The sequence below is a fragment of the Paramormyrops kingsleyae genome, chromosome 9 (assembly GCF_048594095.1).
Source record: "Paramormyrops kingsleyae isolate MSU_618 chromosome 9, PKINGS_0.4, whole genome shotgun sequence".
NCBI classification, from domain to species: Eukaryota; Metazoa; Chordata; class Actinopteri; order Osteoglossiformes; family Mormyridae; genus Paramormyrops; species Paramormyrops kingsleyae.
Genome location: NC_132805.1, coordinates 22,528,050 through 22,544,408, shown reverse-complemented (window position 1 = coordinate 22,544,408; position 16,359 = coordinate 22,528,050).

The following is a 16,359-nucleotide window of genomic DNA, read 5'->3' as shown; positions in this document are numbered from 1 at the left end:
GTTTTAGCTTGCACTACAGTAGCAGGAAGACTATTCCATACTCTAACTACATGCTGTGTAAAGAAGTGTTTTCTCAAATTCAGTTTAAAATGTTCTCCCGCTAATTTCCACCTATTGCCATGAGTTCTAGTATTTAAACTAATATTAAAGTAGCCATTTGGTTACTTCACTCCAGAGAACGCTTCTCCACTGCTCTAGAGTCCAGTGGCGACCAATGCATCCGACGCTTTGTTTTTGGTGATGTAAGGCTTGGATGCACTGCTCAGCCATGGAAACCCATTCCATGAAGTTCTCTATGCACTGTTCTTGAGCTAATCTGAAGGCTACACAAAGTTTGGAGGTCTGTAGCTGTTGACTCTGCAGACAGTTGGCGACTTCTCCACACTGTGTGCCTCATGATATGTTGTCCCTGCACTGTGATTTTACGTGGCCTAACACTTCGTGGCTGAGTTGCTGTTGTTCCCAATTGCTTCCACTTTGTTAAAATACCACTAACAGTTAACCATGGAATATTTAATAGTGAAGAAATTTCATGAATGGACTTATTGCACAGATGGCATCCTGTCACAGTACCACACTTGAATTCACTGAGCTCCTGAGAGCACCCCATTCTTTCGCAAATGATTGTAGAAGCAGTCTGCATGCCTAGGTGCTTGATTTTATACACCTGTGGCTATGGAAGCGATTGGAACACCTGAATTCAATTATTTGGAGGGGTGTCCCAATACTTTTGACAATATAGTGTATATACCAGGCTCTGGCTAGGCTTAGATCAGTCCTGGAGGGCCAGTGTTCTGAAATTCCTTTCTACCCATGAAAATGTCCTACCCGAGTTAACTGCACATGCTCGTTCGATACTTAACACACACCCCTAAATATCTGCTGCTTTCGAGTGAACGACTGCATGTTCTCTGCTTTTCGAAGAAGAAACAAGGTTAGTTTTATTGCATTTTTAGTAATATATTTCTATGTGTGTGTGATTGAGTATTTTACATTTTCGACTTACCATGTGCATGTTTATCATAGTGCAGTTTGAATACACTCTTGCCTAAGACTGCAAAACATCCATGTGATTTTCCGTTGCTTTAAAATTTGGCCGTTTATGAAATTAACTCAGGGTTTGCAGCAGGGCTGGACTGGGACCAAAAAATGGCCCTGGCATTTTTTGGTCATGGTGTCAGGGCTGTGGGGCAGGCGAGCAGGAAAGCAGGCAAGCGGAGCCGTGACGTCGGACGAACAGGGTTTTAATGTTAAGACGATGGCTGACAGGCACAAACACCAAGACAATACATTAAAACCCTGTTCGTCCGACGTCACGGCTCCGCTTGCCTGCTTTCCTGCTCGCCTGCCCCACAGCCCTGACAGAATGACAGATCTCCCCAACGCACCTCCGCAGGTCGATGACCAGCGCATCGATCTGCTTCGCGAGGTGTTGTACTGGCTTCACCAACCGGAGGTCCGGGAGGACACCGGATTGTTGGACTTGGCCAGTAAAAGCGGGACCCTCCTCCAGGAGGTAACCCCGCTCACGGCAGCGCCTGTCATGGCGGAGGTTCGCGAGAACCTCCGACAGCTCTTTGACAGGGTTACGGAGAAGCGGCTTCAGCCGCTCGCCCTCTCCGAGGCAACCCCGCCGCAATCGTCATGCCCCAGCCGCAAGAAGAAGAAGAAGCGGAAGGGGAAAGGGGAAGCAGCCGCCCCGACGCTGTTCTTGGGGGCCTGCTCCTTACTCCCTGCCGGGGATGACATCGCCGCTGCACCGCCTGCAGCAACAACGGCTGCTGACGCCACACTGCCCGCGGCTGCGCTGCCTGCTACAGCTGCCGCCTCTCTGCCCGCGGCACCGCAGCAGCTTGATGCCTGTCTCGCTGCTGCTATCCGGCCATCGCAGGCGACTTTCCCCTTCCAGGGCACACGGCTAGCCCTTAAAGGGGCCAGGGCCGTCAGGGACTCTATTCCCCGGATCCCCAAGGCCCTTAAAGGGGCAGCGCCTGCACGCCCAGCGCCAATCCTGGCGCCTATTCCGGACCTGCCTGCTCCGCACCTGCCGGCGCCTGCTGTAGCTGCTGCTGCCGTCGCCGCTCTGCCCGCGGCACCGCCTGCTGCTGCTGCCGCCGTTCTGCCCGCGGCGCCGCCTGCTGCTGCTGCCGCCGTTCTGCCCGCGGCACCGCCTGCTGCTGCTGCCGCCGTTCTGCCCGCGGCACCGCCTGCTGCTGCTGCCGCCGTTCTGCCCGCGGCACCGCTTGCTGCTGCCGCCTCTCTGTCTCCTTTCTTTGTCTGCCTGTCCGCGTTCCCTGTCCTCTGTCGGGTCTTGTCGTTTTTCTGGTCCTTGTTCCTGTTCTGTGTCTCTGTCCTGTTTCCGGTGTCTCGTTGATGTTTTGCTTTTGTCTTCCAGGTCCTGTTCCCCCGTCTCGTCCGTCGCCTCCCCTCGAGCGCGCCCGGTGTGCGCGCCTTTGGGGGGGGGGTTCTGTCACGATCCGCTCCGTTCGATCCCGATGTGTGCCACGCCCACCTCGTTACCTCGTGTGATTACCAAGTGTGATCATCTGTGTCCTGTTATTTCTGCCTAGTCTTTTGTATTTAGTCCGAGTCTCAGTCTGTCTTCCCCAGATCTGTCATTGTATTGTCCGTGGATGTCCGTGCCTGTTCTCCGTCTTTCGTGCAATAAACCCCTTTACCGGACTTCCTGGCTTCGCTCGCCTGCTTCCCGGCTCGCCTATTGCCTGAACGTGACACATGGAAGCCCACTATGATTATTTATACGATATGCAAGAGCACATGACATACCAGAGGGTAAATGTGCACATTGCGTGATTTCAAAAATTAAAATAAAGCGCAACAGCCTACAAGGAAGAGAGTAACCATGTTAAAAAAATTATATGCTCTTTCACTACTCAGGGATTCATCTTGGGGGAGATGGCTACAGTGTCACAATTCCCACCTTGAAGTGAAAGAGGATGTCAAAGAAACACAGAGAGAGAGAGAGAGAGATGGGCAGGAATGTTCATTTCACTAGTGTTATTTCACTGGTTACCTATAAATGATAAATCATCCATTTCAGCAAAGCAAAGTTTTACTAATATTACATGATAATAACTGTAAGCTGTAACACCTGCAAACTGTAACTTTATGACAAGCTAAAATACCACTAAGTTGGACACCAAATCTACTCATAGCATTATTTAAAGGCAATTAAGGCAACTCTTAATTGCCTTGCTCTATAAAGGCAATGCTCTCTCTCTCATACACACACAGTTTGTGCACAAAACTGTAGTTTTGTACACAAATGACACATAACTCTACAGGCTAATATTATTATGCATGTTTTAAGTCTGACTGAATAAAATAAGTCTTGTAATAGTTTCCTATGTTGAGCATTTGCACACTTTTGGCCCAGATACTATTTAGTGAAGATGTGTCTCCAATCATTTTTTATCATTTTAAAATTGTATTGTAGCACCAGCATGTCCCAGCATGCCCCGCGCGCATGTTGCAAATAGCCCTTGTATTGTTGTTGTAATTGTTAATGGTTATATTCCTTATTGTCGCGCATGTGTTTGCCCATGTCTTGGTCCGCCCATCGTCACAGTATTAATTCTAACACTTGTAACATTTTTCTTCTTTTACGTTTTCTGTTTTAATCCATTATTATTACACACATCCCAAAACATTGTCATTGTTAACTTTGTGTGCAAACTTACGTGTAGGCAACCCCCCCCCCCCCCCCCCGCTCACTTGCTCTCTCTCTCTCACATACGCACACACACACACACACACTCCAGCCCTTTGCTCTCCCTACATGAAACGTCCCTCTTTAACATTTCGGCTAATTTTTACCGGGCTGGACAGAAGCTAATCGAATCTCTTCCTCAATCTTTCCCTAGGCCACGTCTCTCTCCTCATCCTCCTCCTCCGACTCATTTGTCGATAGCCACTCCTCTCCAGCTCCGGTCAGCTCAAATGGCAAAATTTGATAACCTTGGTTAAAAAGGGGACGGAGGGGCGGGTCGAGGAGGGCTGAGAGATTTCACTGGATTAGCCCAATGTCCTTCAAGAAAATCAACCAATGGGACGTCGCGGTCGATAAAAAATATTTATAATATACACTGCTCAAAAAAATTAAAGGAACACTTCAAAAACACATCAGATCTCAATGGGGGGAAAAATCATACTGGAAATCTATGCTGATATGGACTGAGTAATGTGTTAGGAATGAAAGGATGCCACATTGTTTGATGGAAATGAAAATTATCAACCTACAGAGGACTGAATTTAAAGACACCCCAAAAATCAAAGTGAAAAAATTATGCAGCAGGCTAGTCCATTTTGCCGAAATTTCATTGCAGCAACTCAAAAATCGTACTCAGTAGTTTGTGTGGCCCCCACATGCTTGTATGCATACCTGACATTGTCAGGGCATTCTCCTAATGAGACAACAGATGGTGTCCTGGGGGATCTCCATCCAGACCTGGACCAGGGCATCGCTGATGCAACCTGGCGGCATCAGATGGACCAAAACATAATGTCCCAGAAGTGTTCTATTGGATTTAGGTCAGACGTGTGTGGGGGCCAGTCAGTGGTATCAATTCCTTAATCCTCTAAGAACTGCCTGCATACTCTCGCCACATGAAGCTGGGCATTGCCGTTCACCAGGATGATCCCAGGACCCACAGCACCAGCATAGGATCTGACAATGGGTCCAAGAAATTCATTCCAATACCTAATGGCAGTCAAGGTGCTGCTGTCTAGCCTGTAGAGGTCTGTGCATCCCTGGATATGCCTCCCCAGACCATCACTGACCCACCACCAAACCGGTCATGCTGAACAATGTTACAAGTAGCATAATATTCTCCACGGCATCTCCAGACCCTTTCATGTCTGTCACATGTGCTCAGGGTGAACCTGCTCCCATCTGTGAAAAGCACAGGGCGCTAGTGGTGGACCTGCCAATTCTGGTATTCTATGGCAAATGCAAATCGAGCTCCACGGTGCCGGGCAGTGAGAACAGGGCCCACTAGAGGACGTTGGGTCCTCAGGCCACCCTCATGAAGTCTGTTTCTGATTGTATGGTCAGATACATGCACACCAGTGGCCTGCTGGAGGTCATTTTGTAGGGCTCTGGCAGTGCTCATCCTGTTCCTCAGATACCGGTCCTGCTGATGGGTTAAGGACCTTCTATGGCCCTGTCCAGCTCTCCTAGAGTAACTGCCTGTCTCCTGGAATTTCCTCCATGCCCTTGAGACTGTGCTGGGAGACACAGCAAACCTTCTGGCAATGGCATGTATTGATGCACCATCCTGGAGGAGTCGGACTACCTGTGCAACCTCTGTAGGGTCCAGGTATCGCCTGATGCTACCAGTAGTAACACTGACCGTACGGTTCATTGTGTAAATTCTGAAATCGTTGACCAGCCACTTGTTTACAGTCTAACAGCTAATGATGTCCAAAATTATCTTGACATGACTGAAGATGCTGAAGATAATGAAGAACCTCAGCATGCTGGTGAAATAGTAGAAATAGGCTTAATCACTGTTGACAGTATAGCAGTGGTCAGGGCAGATGAAGAACTCACACCATACTACTTGGTGAAAGTTACTCAGGCACCCCACACACTTTCCAATGATGTGAAAGATAGCTATGGCAGTAGGTTCGAATCTGGGTGTGCTGTCATTAAGGGCCATTACTTGGAACTTGTCCCACGCCAAGACTCAATCTACTACCTTGATGAAAAAAAGGATGTATACATTGCAGTAAAATGCCTTTTGCCAATAGTATGTCCAGAGTTGGAAGAATCGGGCATTAGAAAAATCAGAGGAGAAATGAAACCAACCTTCAAAGTGAATCTCACAATACATGAAGACTTACTGAGCTTTCTAATGTACGTCAGAAATGACTTGAAATGAGTCTGGCCACTAGTCTTATGAGTGGGAAGGCTTATGTTTTACCAGTTAGTAGTTATTTTTTACCAGTTGTCAAACTATAGGCCAATCAGTCTAACTTGTATAACTGGTAAGGTTATGGAGGCTATAATCAAAGAGAAAATGGTAGATTACCTGGACTCAAATAACATTTTGAGGGATAGCCAGCATGGATTTAGGAGAAGTAGATCCTGTTTAACAAATCTGTTGGAGTTTTTTGAGGAAGCTACTCAGGAAGTTGATGATAAGAAGGCCTATGATGTCATCTACTTAGATTTCCAAAAAGGCTTTTGATGTTCTCCCCCACAAGAGGCTCTTACTTAAACTCAAAGCGACAGGTATTTTAGGAACTGTAGCAACCTGGATTGATAACTGGTTAACAGATAGGAAGCAGCGAGTAGTTATAAGAGGCACAATGTCACAGTGGGCCTGCGTTCATAGTGGGGTACCACAGGGTTCATTTTTAGGACCACTATTGTTCCTAATTTACATAAATGATATAGACACCAATATATACAGTAAACTGGTGAAATTTGCAGATGACACCAAGGTGGGTGGTGTAGCAGATACTGAACTAGCGGCTCAGCAGCTACAGTGGGATCTTGATTTAATTAGTGACTGGGCCGATACCTGGCAGATGAAATTTAACATAGACAAATGTAAGGTACTCCATGTAGGGAGCAGAAATATAAAGTACAGGTATTTTATGGGACCTACTGAAATAAAGGTAGCTGATTATGAGAAAGACCTTGGTGTGTATGTTGATGCTTCCATGTCTCATTCTCGCCAGTGCAGGGAAGCAATAAAAAAGGCCAATAGGATGTTGGGGTATATCACCAGGTGTGTGGAGTTTAAGTCAAGGGAGGTAATGCTAAGATTATACAATTCCTTGGTGAGACCTCACCTAGAATATTGTGTGCAGGTTTGGTCACCATATCTTAAAAAGGACATTGCGGCCTTAGAAAAGGTGCAGCGTAGGGCCACAAGAATGATTCCTGGTCTTAGAGGAATGTCATACGAGGAAAGGTTAGTTGAGCTAAATCTGTTCAGCCTCAAGCAAAGGAGACTGAGGGGGGACATGATCCAGGTCTATAAGATTCTAACAGGTTTGGATGCTGTTCAACCGAATAGTTACTTCAGCATTAGTTCAAATACAAGAATTCGTGGCCATAGGTGGAAATTAGCGGGAGAACATTTCAAACTGGATTTAAGGAAGCACTTCTCTACACAGCGTGTAGTCAGAGTATGGAATAGTCTTCCTGATAACATAGTGCAAGCTGAATCCTTGGGTTCCTTTAAATCAGAGCTAGATAAGATTTTAACAACTCTGAGCTATTAGTTAAGTTCTCCCCAAGCGAGCTCGATGGGCCGAATGGCCTCCTCTCGTTTGTATAGTTCTTATGTTCTAGTTTTGCTCTGCTTTTGTTATCTGTGATTTAGTTTTTTAAAGGTTTTCTTGTGTTGTTGTTCAAGGTTTTGAATTTCTGTACCTTCTGTTGCAAATATGTGCTGAGTTTTCCAATTCAGAAAAAACAGCCGCATGTTGGTTTCAAACGGTTCAATGAACAGGATGAGCTGATGTAGCATTTGCTTCCAGTTATACAGCATAAATGTGTCAAGATAGACTTCTCTTCCCATTTATAGCCAGTTTACAACTTGTAATGTTTACTGCGAGCCATAAAATATGACAAAATGGCAATTGTATAATTCTCCGACTGTACGTCACATTTACTAGCTTGAATGTCTTCAGCTTCAAGCATACACTGGCTCAAGGCCATTCATGGAACAGGGCTAAATATTGTTATGGATGTTTGATGAGACCAGCACAATATTTTAAAGAGGTTTTCTGACTTTGAAGTGGGCTGTACAAATTTCTATAGGAAAGTAATGACTGACATTTGCCAGAAACGCTCATATCTTCAAGCTAAAATCCATCTACTTTCTGGATCTTCCAGTATTTGAAAATTCTATGTAACAACCATTCTCCAGGGTTCCTATTATCAGTAGTGCCTCTGATCTTCATCAGTGAAACTCATTAGGTGTGTCAGTAGCAAGGTGCCAAGTTGGCAGGTAGACTGTCAGTTTGTTATGTACTTCTCAAGAAAAGACGCATGTCCAAAAACTAATTTGTACGTTTAAGCTCAGAAATTGTTTGTATCATGTTTTAGAGAGTTGTTGTTATCTTTTGAAATAAAAATTTTTGAAATATACAAACTTCTATTTTTTTGTTCTTCAGAAACATAGTGGTACCTAGTTACATGCTTTGGGCCCTAATCAAAGTCCTCTACCTGCATGCACTTTTCTACGTGCCTTCATCTACTTCCAGAAATCTGTGTCTTCTCCTTCTCCTGTACCCACACCATACTTTCTAATACTAGGTTGATTAGTAGAACTAATTAGCAAACGGTGTTTACTGAACTGATTGATAAAAAATTGATCTGCTTTCCATCTGTGAAGATCAGATAATATGATTTCAGGTGAAGAAAAGAGATCAGATGTAACTGAGAACTGTGCAGAGGTCTTAAGAAAAACTGTAGTCATAAAGCTCACATTAAACATGCCTGTATATTATATAAATGTAGTAAATCAATCACAAACTTACATTCATAAGTTGGGCGAACGCTGGCGTGAACTGACTGACGCTGCTCGCCGGTATTGGGCCTTTCCTGGATCTGGATCTGCCCATTTGCCCATTGGACGTTTAAGTTGTCCGATCCTCGCTCACAATGTGGATCAGTTGCATTTTTATCTGGTTTGTGTTTATCTGGACTCCACTGTCACTTGTTTTCCAACCTGCGACGGGTCTGCTTCAATATTCGGCGGCTGAGCTCCTCTGGCTGCGTTTCCACCTGTCCGAACATTCGCCGACTATACTGCAGCTTTATCCGGACATCGCTTTCTGCCCTCGCCGGAGATACATTCACTGTGGGTCCCACCGGGGTTTCATGACCGACACCTCAAAAACAATAAACTCCATCTGGTCCAGCTCCCGTCATCCTCCATGTAACTCCAGCAAGACTGTCGACCACAGTGTAAACATCCGCTCACTTAAGAGCAAGGGACTCAGCCAAGTTCTCTTGATCGACTGTAAATTTGACATTTTCTGTCTAACTGAGACATGGCAACTGCCTGATGACTTTTGTCAGCTTAATGAATCTACTCCTCCGGGGTTTGTTTACATCTCTGAACCCCGTGGTTCTGGCCGGCGAGGAGATCTCGCGATAATTTACCGTGAGAAATGGAGAGTTTCGTCAGTGTCTGTTCAGGCATTTGGGTCCTTTGAATCCACTGTATGTAATCTGTCTGGACCTACTCCTACCATCATTGCAACTGTTCACCGTCCCCCTAAATCATATACTGAGTTTTTAAATGACTTTGCTACTTTTCTAACGCACTTATCTACGTTATCATCAAATATAATATTGTTGGGGGATTTTAATATACACATGGATAATAATAATAATCCCTTTACAAGAGACTTTACATCTTGTCTCGAGAGTTTTGGACTTCAGCAACACACTGATGTTCCGACTCATTCTAAAGGGCATATTTTGGACTTAATTTGCTGCTCTGGTGTTATCCCCTCTGATTGTACAGCAGTTGAACTCCCCATAACTGATAATTTCCTCATCTCATTTAAAGTTGAACTCACATTTTCTGTTCAGAAGTTCCCTCGTTTCATTTCCTTTCGCAATATTAAGAATATTAATCTGGAGTTACTTATTTCTAGCATTAACTCCCTTATGGACATTCCCAGCATATCCACCCCAGAAGAGTTAGTTTCCTATTATAACTGTGGGCTTTGTGACATTCTTAACTCTGTTGCCCCATTAAAAAACAGATCTGTCTCTTTTTGTTTTTCTGTTTTCTGTTTACATCTGAACTTTGGCTTTTAAAAACCAAAGGTCGCCAACTAGAGAGACTTTACAGAAAAACTGGACTCACTGTTCACAAAGAGATGTTCAAAGACCACATATCATACTACAGGGATTCTATTGCTCAAACCAAATCCAACTATTATTCCCATATAATTTCATCCAATACGTGTAATACTAAGGCATTGTACACTGTATCCATGCTCTGTTCTGGGGCCCCTCCTCTTTATTATCTACAGTACCTCATTCCCCTTGGCAATATCTTTTGCAAGTACAATATCAGCTTTCACTGTTATGCAGATGACACCCAGCTCTACTTCAGTAGTAAACCCAACTCTTCCACTTTATCTTCCTCCCTCACTGATTGTTTTGCAGAAATTAAGTCCTGGTTCTCTTTAAACTTTCTCAAACTAAATAATGACAAAACTGAGGTTCTTCTAGTTGGAACTAAATGAGCACTATCCAACACTGACAGTCCGTATTGACTTTAAGATCTTGCTGTTAACATTTAAGGCCATCCACAACCTTACCCCTCCATATCTGTCCGACCTCCTACAAGTTGCCACTCCCTCTCGCACCCTCAGATCCTCGTCCTCCATCCATTTCACTATCCCCCTTGCCCGTCTTGCCACCATGGGGAGCAGAGCTTTCAGTCGCTCAGCTCCTCGACTCTGGAACTCATTACCATCTGAGCTCAGAAACATTTACTCACTTCCTCTCTTCAAATCAAAACTTAAAACCCATCTGTTCAAGCTGGCTTTCTCTCTGTGAATTTAGTTGCTTTGTCTAATTTAACCTATGTTTTTATTCCTGTATTTTTTGTATTATTATGGTATTGTTTTCAATACTCAACAATATTACCCGACCCCCAGATTTTCTACCATCCCATCTTTATTCTACAGATCTTTGCAATTCCCTTATGTCCTTCTTTAATGAAAAAATACAGAGGATCCATCAGGACCTTGGATCAACCTCCACTAGTAGCTCATTTGAACTCCACTCCCCTACTCTGATATTTTCATCCTTTCAGCTTCCCACCCTTTCAGAAATTTCAGATATTATCTGTAAGTCCAAGTCATCCACCTGTCAGTTAGACCCTCTACCCACAGATCTGGTTAAAGCCTGCCTCCCTTCTCTGATTTCCCTCATTTACTCTTCTCTCACCACTGGTACTGTTCCTCCATCCTTCAAAACAGCTGTTATAACTCCAATACTGAAACAACCTGGTGCTGATCCTACTGACTTCAATAACTTCCGTCCAATTTCCAACTTTCCAACTTACTGTCACGTTCAGCTCCAAACGCTCCTCGTGTGTGCCACGCCCCCTCATTACCTTCTGTCGAAACCTGATTGTTCTCACCTGTTGCCTGTTAGTCCTAGTCTCAGTCAGTGTACCCCAGATTTGTCATTGTGATGTAATGTTGCGTTTGATGTCCAGCCTCCGTTTCCCTGCCTGTTCGTCGAATAAACCCTGTCTATCCTGATCCACGGCTCCGCTTGCCTGCTTGACCGCCAGCTCGCTAGCCCGAACGTGACAGAATGACAAATCTCCCGGAAAGCACAAAGCGGCAGACCGAGCATCAACTTGGGGGGGGGGGGGTTATGTCACGTTCAGATCCGAATGCTCCTCCGCTTGCCTGCTTGACCGCCAGCTCGCTAGCCCGAACGTGACACTTATCTTTTATCTCTAAAATTCTTGAAAAAACAGTAGCTATTCAACTTCATTCCCACTTATCTTACAATAATTTGTATGAACAGTTCCAGTCTGGTTTTTGCCCTCTTCATAGCACAGAAACTGCACTTATAAAAATCACTAACGACCTACTTATGGCAGCTGACTCTGATTTACTAACTATTCTCATTCTTCTTGACCTGAGTGCGGCCTTTGATACCATTTGTCACAGCACCCTCATAAATAGATTATCTTCTATTGGTATCAGGCACACTCCATTACACTGGATCAAATCCTATCTCTCTGGCCGTACTCAGTTCATTCAGCTCAAATCTTTCACATCTCAGCCTTCCACTGTCACTTCAGGTGTGCCCCAGGGCTCTGTTCTGGGGCCCCTCCTCTTTATTATCTACAGTACCTCATTCCCCTTGGCAATATCTTTTGCAAGTACAATATCAGCTTTCACTGTTATGCAGATGACACCCAGCTCTACTTCAGTAGTAAACCCAACTCTTCCACTTTATCTTCCTCCCTCACTGATTGTTTTGCAGAAATTAAGTCCTGGTTCTCTTTAAACTTTCTCAAACTAAATAATGACAAAACTGAGGTTCTTCTAGTTGGAACTAAATGAGCACTATCCAACACTGACAGTCCGTATTGACTTTAAGATCTTGCTGTTAACATTTAAGGCCATCCACAACCTTACCCCTCCATATCTGTCCGACCTCCTACAAGTTGCCACTCCCTCTTGCACCCTCAGATCCTCGTCCTCCATCCATTTCACTATCCCCCTTGCCCGTCTTGCCACCATGGGGAGCAGAGCTTTCAGTCGCTCAGCTCCTCGACTCTGGAACTCATTACCATCTGAGCTCAGAAACATTTACTCACTTCCTCTCTTCAAATCAAAACTTAAAACCCATCTGTTCAAGCTGGCTTTCTCTCTGTGAATTTAGTTGCTTTGTCTAATTTAACCTATGTTTTTATTCCTGTATTTTTTGTATTATTATGGTTTTATTATTTATATTGTTCTTTTTGCATTCACTGTACTGTGTCCTTGAGTGTCTTGAAAGGCTATATAAATAAAATGTATTATTATTATTATAATTAATTTTACAGTATGCTGAAGAATTCCTTCTGAGTGGAAAAATGTATCATGTACAAAGAACACCAGAAGCAGTAAGTGGACACAGGATGGACATAGCCTGTTCGCTACTGGAAGGTGGAGGTAAATGATAAAAAAATCCTCTCTATGCAAAGATTACATTTTATCCCAAGACACGTTGTATTGGAACACGCATTAATTTATTATCCTTTCTGTTAATATTTCTGAAAATATTAGTTTTCTGAAGAATCATGGGTTATAAGACTTTCATATTTTCTCTATTACAAGTATGTGCTGCTCTGTGTAACATTATTAAATTTCCTCTGTTTTCAGATGCTGTGTAATTAATGAAGCTGGTGTGCACATTGTTGATTGGACAAAAAAACATTATTCCAGTTAATTAAATAACTAATTTAATTAGTAAAAACTGTGTGATCCATTTATTGCTGTTCCTTTTAAGGATAATTTAAAAATATATTTATTTATATGCAGTGTATTCTATACTGTACACAGTGGTCAGCTTATATGAAATATTCAGATTCCCAAAATGTTTTTGTTATGCTGGGTGATCGAGCGAGCCGGGAAGCAAGCGAGGCAAGTCGAAAATGAAGGCAAAGGGTTTATTTTGGGTGGATGGGACCAGGACACCATTAAACATTAATGACGGATCTGGGGAAGACTGACTCAGACATGGACTAAATACAGAAGACAAGTCGAAATAACAAGGAACAGCTGGGCACGATTGGGAAAGCACACGTGGATAATGAGGGGGCGTGGCACACATCGGGATCGAACGGAGCGGATCGTGACAGAACCCCCCCCCAAAGGCGCGCACACCGGGCGCGCCTGAGAGGAGGCGACGGACGAGACCGGGGAACAGGATCTGGAAGACAAAAGTAAAACATCAACGAGACACCGGAAACAGGACAGAGACACAGAACAGGAACAAGAACCAGAAAAACGATAAGACCTGACAGAGGACAGGGAACGCGGACAGGCAGACAAAGAAAGGAGACAGAGAGGGGACAGAAAATTGAGGAACAAAAGGGCCGGGAGTGAACACGGGAGGCAGAGAGGGACGAGTAACAAAACCCGGAGGGACAAAGGGACCAGGAGGAGACGGAGGAGACACAGAGGGACGAGGAACCGAGACAGGAGGAACAAAGGGACGAGGAGACGGAACAAAGGGAGGAGGAAGAACAGGGAGAGCTCGAGGGAACCCAGGCGGGCGAGGGAAGGCAGCCGCAGGGGCTACAGGCGGAAGGGAGGCCGGAGCAGGAGAGGACCACACAGGGGATAAGGAGACAGACGTAGGGACCGACAAAGGAAACAAGGAGGGAGCAGGAGGGAACACCGGCGCAGGCAGGCAGGAGGAGGAAGCTGCAGCAGGCGGAGGCGCAGCCGGAGCCCGGGAAGGCGCCGTCCGATGCCCAGCCGAAGCGGGGGGGCCCGGAGGCGGCAGCCGAGCCGGAGCCGCAGGACCCGCAGGCAGCCACCGAGCCACGGCCAGGGGGCGCACAGGCGAGCCAGGGGTTAGGGCAGGTGGGACCAAAACCCGACGCCCGTGTCCCCGTCCCTTACGGGAAACGGACAGGCGGGGTCCTGGGGTCTGTTGACCTCGCTGAGGCAAGGGTAAGGGAGACAAGGGGGAGGTCGGCGCTGGGCGGACCGAAGTCAAGGCCTCTAAAGAGGCAACAGGCAGGGCAGCCGGAGCCGCAGGCGTGGCCACCAGAGCCGCGGGCGTGGCCACAGGCGGGGCAGCCAGAGCCGCGGGCAGGACAGCCAGAGCAGCGGCCTCAGGCGGGGCCGCGGGCGCGGCCGGCTGGACAGGCGAGACGGGCAGGACAGGCGAGTAGTCAGCCAGGGGCGCTGCGGGCGTGCAAGGCTGGCCGGACAGGACAGGCGAGACGGGCAGGACCGGCGAGCAGGGCTGGCCGGACAGGACAGGCGAGACGGGCAGGACCGGCGAGCAGGGCTGGCCGGACGAGACGGGCAGGTCAGGCGAGACGGGCTTGGGTGTGCGGCCAGCAGGAGGTGCCGCAGGCAGAGCAGGCACCTCGGCGGGCGTGGGTGCAGGCGGAGGCAGCGCCGGAACCGCAGACGCAGCCACAGGCACCACCAGCACGTGGCCAACAGGGGGCGCCGCCATCACGCGGCCAGCAGGGGCCGCCGCCATCACGCGGCCAGCAGGGAGCGCCTCCGTGGGCACCTCGGGCAAGCAGCCAGCTGTAGGCGGTGCTGCAGGCAGAGCGGCGACGGCAGTCGCGGGCGTGGCTGCAGTGCCGACAGGCGAGCCGGGCTGGACCGGTGAGACGGGCAGGGCCGGCGAGTGGTCCGCAGGGGCCGCCGTAAGCAGCGCGGCAGCATCAGCAGGGGGAGCTGCAGGCGTGGCTGCTGGTGAGCAGGACAGGACGGGCAGGTCAGGCGAGCAGGGCAGGACGGGCAGGTCAGGCGAGCAGGGCAGGACGGGCAGGTCAGCGGCTTCAGGCAGGGCCGCGGGCAGAGCGGCGACCTCAGGCAGGGCCGCGGGCAGGACAGGAAAGGCGGCCTCGGGCAGGGCCGCGGGCAGAGCGGGCGTGTGGCCATCAGCAGCAGAGGGCGCCGTGGGCGTGCGGCCAGCAGCCGCAGGGGGCGCTGCGGACGCAGCGGCGTCCTCGAGCGTGCGGCCAGCAGCTGCAGGGGGCGCTTCAGCAGACACCTGGGGCGTGAGTCCAGCAGGGGGCGCCCCGGCAGGCGCCTTGGGCTGAGCGGCAGCCAGAGCTGCAGGCGGTGCCGCAGGCAGAGCGGCCTCCTCGGGCGTGCGGCCAACAGGGGGCGCCTCTGCGGGCACCTCAGGCGTGCAGCCAGCAGGGGGCGCCTCTGTGGGCACCTCGGGCGTGCAGCCAGCAGGGGGCGCCTCTGTGGGCACCTCGGGCGTGCAGCCAGCAGGGGACACAACCGCGGCCGCCTCAGGCAGTTCAGGTGCCGGCAGGATAGGCGAGACAGGCAGAACAGGCGTCGGCAGGACAGGCGAGACAGGCAGAACAGGCGCCGGCAGAACAGGCGCCGGCAGGACAGGCGAGACAGGCAGTGCCGCTGGCCAAGCGGCAGCAGCTGCATCAGCAGCAGCAGGCGGTGCCGCGGGCATAGCAGCGGCAGCAGCAGCAGGCGGTGCCGCGGGCAGAGCGGCGGCAGCAGCAGCTGGTGCTGCAGGCGGTGCCGCGGGCAGGGCGGTGGCAGCAGCAGCAGGTGGTGCCGCGGGCAGAGCGGCGGCAGTAGCAGCAGGTGCTGCAGGCGGTGCCGCGGGCAGGGCGGCGGCCGCAGCAGACAAGCGGGTCGCTTCAGCTGCAGCAGGCGTAGCGGCGACAGTGGGCACTGTCACCTCATAGCCAGCAGGGGTTGCTGGTGAGGCGGACAGGGCAGACGAGACCGGTGAGGCCAGCGTGGTGGCGGCAGCGGGCAACGCCGACTCATGGCCAGCAGGGGGCACCTCAGCAAGTACCTCAGGCGTGCGGCCAGCAGGGGGCGCCTCGGCGGGCGCCACCGTCACGTGGCCAGCAGGGGGCCCCGCAGTAGGCACCTCGGGCAGAGCAGCGGCCTCAGCGGCTGGTGCTGCAGGCGGTGCCGCGGCCAGAGCGGCGACAGCAGCAGCAGGCGGTGCCGCGGGCAGAGCGGCGGCAGTAGCGGCTGGTGCTGCAGGCAAGTCTGGAGCAGGCGGTGCCGCTGGCAAAGCGGCGGCAGCTGCAGCAGGTTGTGCCGCGGGCAGAGCGGCAACGGCAGCAGCAGCAGCAGCAGGGACCACAGGCAGGGCAG